Source organism: Haliotis rufescens, unplaced genomic scaffold, assembly GCF_023055435.1.
Source record: "Haliotis rufescens isolate VD_foot unplaced genomic scaffold, xgHalRufe1.0.p SCAF_34, whole genome shotgun sequence".
Lineage (NCBI taxonomy): Eukaryota > Metazoa > Mollusca > Gastropoda > Lepetellida > Haliotidae > Haliotis > Haliotis rufescens.
Genome location: NW_025964046.1, coordinates 3,312,451 through 3,325,122, shown reverse-complemented (window position 1 = coordinate 3,325,122; position 12,672 = coordinate 3,312,451). Strand labels below are relative to the sequence as shown.

General features: G+C 44.3%; 1 long non-coding RNA gene across 2 annotated transcripts; it reads left to right on the top strand.

Annotated features, from left to right (window-relative positions):
* Window positions 1–1,871: 1,871 nt before the first annotated feature.
* Window positions 1,872–3,435, top strand: LOC125372070. Of its 2 annotated transcripts, XR_007217962.1 has the most exons (4): window positions 1,872–1,886; window positions 2,498–2,623; window positions 2,727–2,831; window positions 3,049–3,435. It is a non-coding gene; the product is annotated as an uncharacterized LOC125372070 (long non-coding RNA). The 2 variants fall into 2 exon arrangements; XR_007217961.1 differs by lacking the exon at window positions 1,872–1,886 and having other exon boundaries at window positions 2,428–2,623; window positions 3,049–3,432.
* Window positions 3,436–12,672: the final 9,237 nt, after the last annotated feature.

Here is a 12,672-nt window from a genome sequence, read left to right as displayed (position 1 = left end):
AACAAGTACCATCTTTTAACGTCGTTTGCCACGACTCAGCCGGGAACTAAACCCCCGACCTCTCGCTCTCCGGGCAGAGTACGAGTAGTTTGTATCTAAACATATGTCACAATTGTGTTATATTAATAAATTATCAGTGTTGACCAGAAAAGCAAAGGCGGAAGTAGTACATCCGGGTTTTTTCGCTTTGCCTGTTTGCGCGAAGACGGTACCAAGTTGATAAAATGGCTTCAAGAGCGGCACGGCTTTCCCGAGAATGAAGCGAGTAGTCACGAATGAGCTCGCCGTTATGACACTGTTGTCTTATTATATATGTTGAAAGGGAATTTTAGTTTGACGTCCAAGGGTCACGTGTTACTTTTGGTCTTCCAGCCCCGGGATGTGGTTCACTGGACTCTTTAGGTGACTTTGTTATATTCATATTATACAAGATAACTTCTTGCCAGGTATATGACGGTTGTATTTCGATATTAAATGTGTGTGAATCAAAACCGCATTTTGTAAGCAAATTATTTTTGAATATATTTTAGTCTATACATATAATCCACTTTACCCTTACATTAATGTTTTAGCTGTGTAAAGTTCGCTTTCGTCAACACTATCAAAACAATAACAGTGTCCAGATCTAGAAATACAATGAAATAACGGTCGGCAAAATTATCACAGAAGTAGGTTGTTTAACGCCACAGTCAGAAATATTCAGCTATACAGCGTCAGTCTGTAAATAACCGAGTCTGGACCAGACAATCTGGTGATTGACATCATGAGCGTCGACCTATGTAATTGGGATACGATGACATGCATCAACCAAGTCAGCGAGACTGACCACCCGATCCCGTTAGTCGCCTCTTACGGCAAGCATAGTCGCCTTTTACGACAAACATGGGCCGCTGAAGACCTATTCTACCCCGGATCATCACGAGAGACAAGCATGGGTTGCTGTTGACCAATTCTAACCCGGATCTTCACGGGAGAAAAGCATGGGTTGCTATAGGACCAATTCTAACCCGGATCTTCACGGGAGACAAGCATGGGTTGCTGAAGACCTATTCTACCCCGGATCATCACGGGAAACAAGCATGGGTTGCTGAAGACCAATTCTAACCCGGGTCTTCACGGGAGACAAGCATGGGATGCTGATGACCAATTCTAACCCGGACCTTCACGGGAGACAAGCACGGGTTGCTGAAGACCAATTCTAACCCTGATCATCACGGGAGACAAGCATGGGTTGCTGAAGACCAATTCTACCCCGGGTCTTCACGGGAGACAAGCATTGGTTGCTGAAGACCAATTCTAACCGGATCTTCACGGGTTCACATGGGGATTCCAACATTCCATCTGGCTTTGCGATTATGTACGTGTGCATAATGTCTTTGTGAAGTAGGATGTTATTGGCAGCTAAAAGTTAACTTCTTTTTTTTTCACGGTCTGTCACGGAAGTAAACTTGGGGAGTCCTCAACAATACTATTTCACCTATCTGTGTCAATTAGATGGGACTCGCTGATACATGGATCTGTTTACAGCTGATAATGATACACTCGGGATCACTCGGTGCAGGATGTAACAACTCGTGAATCGCTGGCGTCACACGCAGAGGGTTAACAGAGGTCCCTACCCAGGGTCAAGAAGTCATCAAAACAACTTATTGACAACCCTAGTTTGAATGTCTCTATCTGGCCAAACCTTATCGCTCTGGCCACCTCAGTGTACAGCCTGGCCGTTGGTCAAAGGACCAGGTGACCGGTCAATCAGCAAATAAAACCAAAATTGTGTACCACATTGTGCGTTGTAGGTCCCTGTTGTGAATAAATAGTGAGGTGAGGTGAAATTGGGTTAACGTCGCGTCCAAGATTATTGCACTTATATAGCGACGTGCATGCACGTGAGTGTGTGGCTGCTTGTACTAGTCCGGACTGATGCCGATTTATAGTGCTAGCTCACTGAGATACCATGCCGCAGTTTAACATGAATACCCCACTCAGACACAGTATACTGACTCCGAGCCGACCAGTCCTTGTTTTAGCTTTTTAATGCCGAGCGCCAGACAGGGAAACAACAAGTACCATCTTTTAACGTCTTTTGGTATGACGCGGCCGGGGATCGAACTCCGGACCTTCCGCTCTCCGGGCGGACGCTCTACCACTAGACCCCGGAGGCGGTCGAATAAATAGTGACTTCCAGACTTCTACCGGTCTACCTTTTCTCCCGGCAATTGACTTGTGTCTGCCTCTTGACCCATATATAGTGACTTTATGCGTGGTTGCCTCTTACTGTGTTGCAAGGATGTTTGGCTGTTTATGTACAGAGGACCGCCTCCGTGGTCTAATGGTCGAGCGTCCGCCCGGAGAGCATTTTGACCGTCATTTCTGCCATTGTTCCACTCGCTTTATTTACAAATTATGAGATGAAATTCCAATCCAAATTGCAATTGTCACTATTTGAACGTTTCCGTTTATTTGAATGATGTTCAAATAAAATGAATATATATTTCAGGTTCTATATGAATCGCCTGAAAGTGCGAAGCGGGCTACATGCAACAAATCTCTGAACATCTAAATTTGGGATCCGAGGGCATGATCAGCAAGCTTCGACAAAGCATCGAAATCAGCAGAGAGTAGTGTAAGTATGTAATGAACAAAAAGAACTAAACCTTCACAGGACATGTTTTTGGCTATTTTATGTGAAATATTTTAGAGAATCAGTCTTGTTGTTTCAATTTCAGGGTGCATTGCAGATAATCAGTACCATCCATGGAAAGTATATTGCACACAGCACACGTCTACACAAAGGAGGAAAAGAAACAAGGTTTTGCAGATCAAATAAGAAGGTACTTGTGTATATTTTGCTCAAACCTTTATCCAAGTAAGTGGTAACTTTGTTAGTCAAATGACATTTTTGGCAAAACATTTTGCAACCTATAAATAATGAAACAAATGTCACCGTAATCTTGCGTTTACTAACGAACATTTGTTAGAATGTCCTATGTAATATGTACGAGTTTGATAACTATATGACTATGACCAAATAAATGTTTTGTGTTGTAGGATGTTGGGGAGTCATATTTGACATGAAGTTTCCTGAAGCCTGCGATGGTCATGTCGCTGTTACGAACATCGTCCTTTGGGGATATTTACCCACAAGAAACATCTGCGAAGTACATGCGCTTCGTGAAAGACTTGAAACTTAAGTTATCTTAAGTATGGAAGTATGCTTCAATTTGCTACACGACAGTTTGTAATGTTTCATGAAGAACTCTGACTCATAAGTGACTTGAATATCCATGATCATCCCAAACAAATATAATAAAGAATTCATGGTTGCAGTTCAGAATTTCGTCCGTGTGATTTTATGCCAGAGAATATGCATGGGTGTATGGTTCAAATTCTTACACCTTGAAAAATATCGGGTAAATTGTATTCGACACACACGATGAGTTGTCATTTCAGTACTGTGGAAGGACGTATCCGAGAACGTGTAGTGTTCTGAATCTCGGCCCAGAACACTTTACAGACGTTCTAAAAGTGTTACATCGTCAGAACACGTTGAAGCGTTCTAAATATGTTTGTAGAACACTCCTGTTCTGGGTCGAGAACATCAACGTTCAGAATATTTTCAGAACACATGGACGCGTTCTAAAAGTGTTACATCCATGTGTTCTGTCTAGTGTTCAGAAGTGGAACACTTGGGTTTAGAGTGTAGCTGGAATATTGCTGAGTGCGGCGTTAAACAACAAACAGACAGACAGACACGGCCTGGTTGCGTTCAGGCGTGTGTTTTAGGTATAGCTTCGTCCATCACTAGCACTTTTCATGTTATTAATCGTCCTTGTCCATTTTTCCAGTTTCATAAAAGCATCCAATCAGTGTGCGAGGCATAAACATGTTCTTGTTCTTGTCATATAATATGTTCATATTTGATATCCCCATTGGCTTCCCTTAAAAAAGAACCAGTGAAGATCCGGGGTAGAATAGGTGTCATAAAGTAATGAATAAATACTGTTCAATACTAATAAGAATAGTGAGGCTGTTGGCCTATTGCCGATGCGACCGCCTCCGTGGTCTTGTGGTAGAGCGTCCGCCCGGAGAGCGGAAGGTCCAGGGTTCGACCCCGGGCCGCGTCATACAAAAAGACGTTAAAAGATTGTACTTGTTGTTACCCTGTCTGGCGCTCGGCATTAAGGGGCTAAAACAAGGACTGGTCGGCTCGGAGTCAGTATACTGTGTCTGAGTGGGGTATTCATGTTAAACTGCGACATGGTATCTCAGTGAGCTAGCACTATAAATCGGCATCAGTCCGGACTAGTACAAGCAGCCACACACACACACACGTACATGCACGTCGCTATATAAGTGCAATAATCTTGGACGCGACGTTAAACCCAATTTCACCTCACCTATTGCCGATGCTGTGTACATGTCGTCGGGTGTGATTTCGTTTGTCTGCCATTCCGTTCCGGTTCGACAGTTGTATGCACCCGATTCATACTTTTTATGTAACCACGTGCTGTCCGCGTGCGTGTGTTGACAAACTGCCATGCCTTGCCTATGATGATGAACTAACTGCCATTAAATTGTCTTGAATGACCACGGAGACTTCTTCGTCTTCTTTTCAATAGGTCTTTAGCAACCCATATATACTTGCCGTAAAAGGCGACTATGCTTGTCGGAAGAAGCGACTAACGGGATCGGTCGGTCAGGCTCGCTGACTTGGTTGAAGCATGTCATCGATCCCAATCGCGTGGATCGATGCGCATGATATCAATCACTGGACTGTCCGGTCCAGACTCGATTATTTACAGATCGCCGTCATACAGCTGGAATATTGCTGAGTGCGGCGTAAAACAACCAACCAACCAACCAACCCTTCAAAAAGACATTCAATCACTGTTCGGACGTCCTGTCTGAACATAAACTTGCCAATGGTGTTTAGAGGGGCGGTCGGGTAGCCTAGTGGTTAAAGCGTTTGCTCGTCACGACGAAGACCCGAGCTCGATTCCCGACATGGGTACAATGTGTGAAGCCCATTTGTTGTGTCCCCCGTCGTGATTTTGCTGGAATATTGCTAAAAGCGGCGTAAAACCATACTCACTCACTGTTTAGAATGTTAGAAGCCCTTCCAATGTCATGTTGTTTCCGTTCCCAAACCTCAGTTCTCCTTAATCGTTGGTGGGGGCCACGGGTGGCCCAGTCGTCTAAGGCGCCGAGATTCGCTGTGCAGCGTTGCGTCCCTTGGGCACGCCAGAAACCTATGATTGTGGGTTCGAATCCCGGTTCGCCCCGATTATGTTTCTAGGTTTGTCAGCACCATACCCGCGCTCGTGGGTTTCACCGAAGTTGTAAACGTCTGAGACCTGCATCACTTCGGCCTTTCCTCCCACATTAAGCTGACACGCCGTGATATAGCTGGAATATTGTTAAAAGCGGCGTTAAACCCAACTCACTCACTCGCTTAAAGTCTGTTGTTTACTTAGCTGATAGTACTCTGACAATTTCGACAAATTATAGTTATGGTGAAGTATAGTTCATATTTTGACCCATTTCTTTAAAAGAAATATTGTTTTTTATTTAACCAGCATGGACATTTCTGATTGCCATTGTGTTAAACTTAAACTTTTTAATTTTAGCATTTTCAAAAACACTTAATTTTGATTTTTAACGCTAAGAATAAGTCCTTGACGGTGCTAGACAGTTTCCTTCTAGTGCTCATCCAAAGGACGCGGTCGTCAATTCTAGAAATAATGTCACTTTTATGAGAAGGGTGTTTTACAGCAGTTAGGAGAGCGCATAAAAACCAGTTTGAAACACAATACATAAATTACAAAAAGAAACTGACCCTCCCACAGGGCAGCCAATGACGTCAGAGTGAACCCGATCCAGTTAGTGGCCTCTGTAACAGATACCAACAATGACTTGACAAAACTGGACTGATAGGTGTTATCAGCGCACTGCCAGCTACAGGCGTGTTGAAACGCCGAGGTCACAGGCGCAGTTCTCAGTTATTGGGACGACTCAAGCGAGTGTGACTGAGGACGTTATAGGGCAGTTTGGGTGGTTGGTTTGTTGTTTAACGCCACACTCAGCAATATTCCAGCTATATGACGGCGGTCTGTAAATAATCGAGTCTGGACCAGACAATCCACTGATTGATATCATGAGCATCGATCCAAGCATTTGGGATCGATGACATGTATCAACCAAGTCAGCGAGCCTTGACCACCCGATCCCTTTAGTCGCCTTTTACGACAAGCATAGTCACCTTTTACGGCAAGCATGGGTTGCTGAAGACCTATTCTACCCCGGAATTTTCACGGGTCAGGGCCCCGTTCCTCAAAGCGATCTTAGCACTACGATGATCGTAAGCCTATGTTAAAGTATGGGACTTACGATCACCTTAGCGCTAAGATCGCTTTGAGGAACGCGACCCAGGACGTTATAGGGGCAGCATTGCACCATTTCAACAAGGTTCCACTCCTCAAAGCGACCGTAGCGCTGACGATCGTAACTCCTATACTTTGCCATCGACTTACGACAACTTAGCACTAAGACCTCTTTGAGTAACGGGGACCTGTTTAAAGTTCTACATTTGCCATCGTACGGTGAATTTGACAGCTATCTTGGCTGTAGTGGCGTGAACTAACGCCGCCTTTGATCATGTCAATTAGTGTGTGGGTGAGTGAGTGAGTATGGTTTTACGCTGCTTTTAACAATATTCCATCAATATCACGGCGTAGGACACCAGAAATGGGCTTCACACATTGTACCCATGTGGGGAATCGAACCCGGGTCTTTGGCGTGACGAGCGAACGCTTTAACCACTATGCTATTCCACCGCCCCTCATGTCAATTAAGTGTGTCAAGGCATGACAGACTAACTAATTAGTGAGTGAGTAGTGTTCTACGCCGCTTTTAGTTATATTCCAGCAACATCACGGTGGGGGACACCAGAAATGGACAGACTGATTAAGAGATATATCGAGAATACCACACTTATTCTCGTTAGATACCATAGAAAGTTCACGAATGTCTTAAAAATAGTATCTAACGAGAATGAGAGTGGTATGTTATTTATTACCCACGTTAAATACGTATTTAAGTGTCAATGCATAATTATAATTAAATTAAATAGTTATCGTTAAACAGACCAAACCGAAACCGGTTGCAAATCTGGTTGCGCATGGATATAGATATAGATGTCCAAATATGGGCATTGTTGACATTCCAATGCAAAGGCCTCACATTACCAGAATGTTCCTCCCAAGCATGACAGCAGCAACGCTAAAGATCTTTCATTAGGAATTTCGTCAAATAAATTAAATGGTAATTCAACCGCATGCATAGAGTCCTTGAAACTTGAAATAGAATCACGAAATATCGCGGTGATTGATAAACGAAGATACTTGTCGCTATGAAAATGGACATTACTTTAAAGGAGCAATTTTGTCATTACTGTAAGTTACATTCCTTATCGGCGGAATGGATTGTTTTCCCTTTGTAAGTATTAGCACACATGCATGCAGCTGTCTTCGTTATATACTTAATCATCTCAATAGACTCACACTTAGTCGATGTAAACATGTCTTTAAAATAATTATTTTTTTCTTTTCTTCGAAAGAAGCGTTCCTCTTCTGCTGTGGAATCAAGCAAACTAGACTTGGTTAGTTTGATCTAGACTTGCCTTGGCCTTTAGTAAAAACAAAACAGCTAAAAATATAACTTCCAGGGTCGGGACTACAAGGGCAACCGCACTCCTTAATACCGTAACATCACATTTATTATATAATATCTTTACGATATCCTACTTATCCTCCCTTATATATGCAATGTTTGTATTTTTAGGTGACGTCGTAAATATATACTGATTAATAGACTGTCATCAAGCCTAGAATCGACTTTCACGCCGAACTGGACGACACGAAAATTCAGCCAGCCACTCAAGGCGCCGAAAATTCAGCCTGCCACTCAAGTCACCATGAACAGTTCGTGTCCTCACCAGACAAGCCAAGAGTTGATAGCATAGGTCTGGTAGGCTTTAAATAGCTCCTGTTATAAATTTATATGTACTCTAAAGTATGTACAATATTAAATAGACTTGATTTACTTAAAGGTTTGTGGACCAGCCCCCCCCCCCCCCCCCCCCCCCCCCCCCTTCTGAATTTTCAAACAGAGACTTCTGTGCTTACATTTATAATAGTTCCTGTTTATCTTCTATTTAGTTTTCCGCTGTATTTATTTCCTATATTGTTCTTAATAATATGCGCATTCAGGGAGATGGAATTTTATCAAATTAGCATGTATTGGGTACGAAATACATGTTGAACACGAACGGATGCTTCGTTGGTCAAGAACTTTTAAGAACCCGCAACATATTAGCCTTGAAACGCAATAGGCAGAGTAGCCACGGCCACTAATCCGTTAATCCAAGACTACTGAAAATGAAGAGGGACCTGTTTGGTTTTTTTTCTACCAGAATCTAGCTGTTTTACAGAAACCCTCGGTCCGAGCGGCGGAGTAGGTTTTGGCGTCGGGGGAGGAGGGTGGGTGATGTTGTACACACCACTCGGAGTTTAATTCAGTTGGGACGCCGGCCATAAATAATGATGATTCAAATAGAAATATGACCTGGTAAAGTTGACGTGTTCACGTGATAGCTTAAACAATTTACAAGGTGAAACCGAATATCCCTATTCATTGTGACTTGCACATTTTCTACAAAGAGGGGGATAGAACTTTGACGTCATCAGTTCAAAAGGATATATAACTCTTATTTTTTTCTTAATGTTTTGTAATTCCCCCTGGGTCGAGTGGGTTGTTTGTAGAAACGACGAAACTAAGAGAACTTTTTGGGGTGGAATAAAACATTCTGCGGGCGATGACCAAGAGATAGAGGTCACACTTACCTTGGAGAAAAAAACAGCCTTTATTCCGTCTGCGTGATTGAATGGCGTCAATGAAATCCATGCTTATGAGCAGATGAGAATTGTCAAAACACGTGAAAACACATCAAATGTTGACTTATTAGGGAGGATGATCCAGGAAACCCAAATCACAAAAGAATTAAAAACAGATACAACAAACCGATGATTGATATCATGAACAACATCGGTGAGGTGAGGTGAGGTGAGGTGAAATTGGGTTTAGCGTCGCGTCCAAGATTATTGCACTTATATAGCGACGTGCATGCACGTGTATGTGTGTGTGTGGCTGCTTGTACTAGTCCGGACTGATGCCGATTTATAGTGCTAGCTCACTGAGATACCATGCCGCAGTTTAACATGAATACCCCACTCAGACACAGTATACTGACTCCGAGCCGACCAGTCCTTGTTTTAGCCCCTTAATGGCGAGCGCCAGACAGGGTAACAACAAGTACAATCTTTTAACGTATTTTTGTATGACTCGGCCCGGGATCGAACCCTGGACCTTCCGCTCTCCGGGCGGACGCTCTACCACAAGACCACGGAGGCGGTCTGAACAACATCGGACGCCGTCTGGGTGTTCGACGACATGCTATCAACCAAGTCACTGAGTCTGACCACCCGATCCGTTAAGTTGCCTATTATGGTTCAGAGCCCACTTGCACAAAGCGATCTTAGCACTAAGACTATTGTAAGCCTATGCTAGTGTATGAGTGAATGAGTGAGTATGGTTTTACGCCGCTTTTAGCAATATTCCAGCAATATCACGGCGGGGGACACCAGAAATGGGCTTCACACATTGTACCGATGTCGGGAATCAAACCCGGGTCTTCGGCGTGACGGGCGAACGCTTTAACCACTAGGCTACCCGACCGCCCCTGCTAATGTATGAGAGTTACGATCATCTTAGCGCTAAGATCGCTTTGTGCAAATGGGCCATGTTGCTCAAAGCGATCTTAGCGCTACGATTATCGTGAATCTATGTTGAATTATGGGAGGTACGATCGTCGTAGCACTAAGGTCTCTTGGTGCAAGAGGACCTCATGCCCGTGAACATCCGGGGTAGATTAGGTCTTCAGCAACCCATGCTTGCCGTAAAAGGCGACTATGCTTGTCGTAAAAGGAGACTAACGGGATCGGGTGGTCAGGCTCGCTGACTTGGTTGATGCAGGTCATCGGTCCCAATTGCGTGGATCGATGCTCATGATGTCAATCACTGTATTGTCTGGTCCAGACTCGAGTATTAACAGACCGCCGTCATATGGCTGGAATATTGCTGAGTGCGGCGTTAAACAACAAACAAACCAAACCAAATCATTTTCCGGTACGTTCCCAACTCTTTCATGCAAGATGCGGGGCGGTCGGGTAGCCTAGTGGTTAAAGCGTTCGCTCGTCACGCCGAAGACCCGGGTTCGATTCCCGACATGGGTACAATGTGTGAAGCCCATTTCTGGTGTCCCCCGCCGTGATATTGCTGGAATATTGCTAAAAGCGGCGTAAAATCAAACTCACTCACTCACTCACTCACTCATGCAAGATGCCAACTAAATGGTGACCTGCATGATTCGTCGATCGTCCATTGATCAACATTGATGAAGGTCTTCCTGTTCTTGGAGTGATGGGATGTCATCTTAAGGTGGGAGGAGTGAGGGCCGCATTGAACAGTTTCCCAGTTATATCACGACGTGTCAGCTTGATGTGGGAGTAGTGAGTTGGGTTTAACGCCACTTTTCACATTATTCCAGTCATATCACGGCGTGTCAGCTTAATGTGGGAGGAAAGCCCGAAGTGATGCAGGTCTCAGACGTTTACAACTTCGGTGAAACCCACGAGCACGGGTATGGTGCTGACAAACCTAGAAACATAATCGGGGCGAACCGGGATTCGAACCCACAACCATAGGTTTCTGGCGTGCCCAAGGGACGCAACTCTGCACAGCGAATCGCGGCGCCTTAGACGACTGGGCCACCCGTGCCCCCTCCTGTTCTTGGATGATCTCATCTCCCCGAGGCAATGGAGTTAACTGACTATATACGTCCAGATTCGTCCCTTGTCGGACAAGGCTGGAATTATTGAGTTACATTTTGGCTGGACTAACGAGTCTATGCACAGGCCAATCAAAATCGCGCAATGAAAATGGACATCCGGTTCGTAAACTGCCAAGCAGTTTCGGTCAATTGCAGTATTTACAAAACATGTGAACCGTAAACATGCCGTCAACACACATTTTCCATGTTTCATGTCTTTAATCGAGGTGCTCACGTGATTTGATACACGTCGCAAAGAAAGACCCGTTTTATTTCAACATAGATCTTGATTATCGATCAGATCGTATTGACCTGAAGACGCCATTTTGTTTAAAGCAAATGCAAGTGATATGAGAGGTGGAATCTAATTGGTCAATAGGAAGGACATGTAAGGGACATAACTCGTAATAGCCACTGGTGGCGCTACGACCAAGGCCAGGAATTCCAGCCTAGTTCGGCAAGGGTGGAAACTGGACTTTTAAAGTCAGTTAATTCCCTTGCCTCGGGAAGATGAGATAATCCTCGAGGCTCTCGCTTCTCCTTTTAAGGAAAAGGAAGGCGCGTGGTTGGGTAAGGTTGTAGGAGTACTTGGTGACAGCACACTAGCCAATTTTCATCAATAGAATACCTCGTCTCTTTGATGCCTGCAGAGATATGCTGCCTTTTGCGTATTAGGTTCCACAGTCAGTACACATGGTAGGCATGTACTTACTTCATAGCATTTTGGACCAGAGATAATTCACGCTCAATTCAATCTGATCACAACCAGATCTTAGTTCTCCCTCCCTTTGTTTGGCGGTGGCTAGAACTAAGATCTATTTTTATGAGATCGCGCTCAGTTATGATGTCAAAGTCACTAAGCAGCTTTGAGTATCCTGGCCAAAACAAATAGTTTCGCTTTTGTAACTTTTAAAAAGTGTTTCAGAGACTGGTGGGGTACTCTAGTGGTTAAAGCTTTTGCTCGCAACACCGAAGTCCCGTTTCAAGTAGCCATGCACACAGTTATATAATGCGTAAAGTCAACTCCACTGTGAAATCGATGAAAAAAAACCCTCGCGTCAAAACTCCATGGCGTTGTATGCATTACCATGGAGAAAATGGACACAGTTTCCCAAATATGTTATCACTTGCCACATATTAAGAATTGGTATTTGTGAAATAAGGAAATATATTACAACTAACGGACCATGTTTCATTATCTTTAACCTGTCAAGAGTGAAAACCAATAACGCGGATCGGACAGGACCAGCATCTCTCATTGTGGGGTGAGGTGAGGTGAGGTGAGGTGAGGTGAGGTGAGGTGAGGTGAAATGGGGTTTAACGTCGCGTCCAAGATTATTGCACCTATATAGCGACGTGCATGTACGTGTGTGTGTTTGTGTGGCTGCTTGTACTAGTCCGGACTGATGCCGATTTATAGTGCTAGCTCACTGAGATACCATGCCGCAGTTAAACATGAATACCCCACTCAGACACAGTATACTGACTCCGAGCCGACCAGTCCTTGTTTTAGCCCCTCAATGCCGAGCGCCAGACAGGGTAACAGCAAGTACCATCTTTAAACGTCTTTTGGTATGACGCGGCCGGGGATCGAACCCAGGACCTTCCGCTCTCCGGGCGGACGCTCTACCACTAGACCCCGGAGGCGGTCTCTGTCATTGTTCTTGTCAGATAGAGTTCGGCAAACAAATGTAAGACGTTGATACCTTTACCTGTATGTTCAGTTG